A 1,219-nucleotide genomic window follows, 5' to 3' on the forward strand; every position below is an offset into this window, starting at 1 on the left:
TTTTTTTTTTTCCAGTAAGTTATACAGATACCTTCTTCTCTTTCATATATGTCAGGTAAAGGCACACACTTGCTTAGGTATCTGCCGCATGAATTACAGGACATTTTGACTGACCCAGAGATGTTTTGTCACCCATGAATTTGTCTTCAGGTATGTCTAAGAAGAACCTTAAAATGAAACAAAAGCATTTTTCAGGCTCTTTTTAAACCTTCCACGTGGATCTCTAAAGTTAGATGGCATTACATGAGCGGAAACGTGTTTTCAATACCCATGGCAGCACTGGTATTTAAAAAATAAATAAATAAAAAGCTTCTGAAAGGAAGCACATTACACATGGATTTTTTTTATATACTTTAAGGTGATTCCATGTGATGGTATCTCCGAAATCTGAATTTTAGATTTTTTTATGGTGATTTAAGCTCTAGTTGGTCTTAAATTCACTGTGAACAAAGTGCCCACCAGGACCTTAGTTCCTAGCACTGTTTTTCAGCTTTGTTTGACATAACGCTGTACTTGTTCTCATCCATCTAAGTAGTGAAGTATGCTCACCAGGCATAGTGTGCTGAGCTCTTCACTGGCTTCTGCCTGTTCCCAGGGCAGTAATTCCCTGGGTTGTTGGCATGGCATTCCCAGCCTAGAATGGGCTGCTGTGGGACAAGCTGTCTTCTGCACAAGGTTCAGGAGATTAACCACTGATGGACTTAAACAAATACAGGTAAGTTTATGCAGCTAGCTTGTGTGGTGGACACCGTGCAGAGATTAGAGTTTCCTGAGGATGGCTTCACCCCAAGTCACTGTGTTATTTATTTATTTATTTATTTTAATGTATAGGGTGTGCAACCTGTGGTTTCTGGGCTGTGTGCAACCTCCTGATAGCTAGCTTCACCCTGGCTACTCCATTTCTTGGGGGCACTCAGAAGAATTTGAGGTGGAATGGGATTAGTTTTACCTGCTCCTATACACAATGAGCCCATTTCTGTGGGCTTAGATGTTCTGCACACTTGCAGGCACCTGTACATTATGATGCTGAGTTCATTTCCAGGGGCAGTGACTGAAGACTTTCAAGTACTGTTCTAAAGGATGGGCTGGGTATCACAGGTGGGAAACCATCACCAGTTCAGGGAAGCAGAGAGATCTCAAGGAGGGCAAAACATCAACGCACAGCCAGAGTGGCACACTGTGCCACAGTACCAGAGAAGTGATACAAAAGGATTTAAAA

At 42.0% G+C, this 1,219-nt stretch overlaps 1 long non-coding RNA gene across 1 annotated transcript; it reads right to left on the reverse strand.

The window, feature by feature from the left end:
- LOC109366448 lies at window positions 1-871 on the reverse strand. Its single transcript, XR_002112769.2, has 2 exons — window positions 550-871; window positions 1-167 (listed from the first exon to the last, which is right to left on the reverse strand). It is a non-coding gene; the product is annotated as an uncharacterized LOC109366448 (long non-coding RNA).
- Between the last annotated feature and the right edge of the window lie 348 nt (window positions 872-1,219).

This window comes from Meleagris gallopavo, chromosome 2 (assembly GCF_000146605.3).
Source record: "Meleagris gallopavo isolate NT-WF06-2002-E0010 breed Aviagen turkey brand Nicholas breeding stock chromosome 2, Turkey_5.1, whole genome shotgun sequence".
NCBI classification, from domain to species: Eukaryota; Metazoa; Chordata; class Aves; order Galliformes; family Phasianidae; genus Meleagris; species Meleagris gallopavo.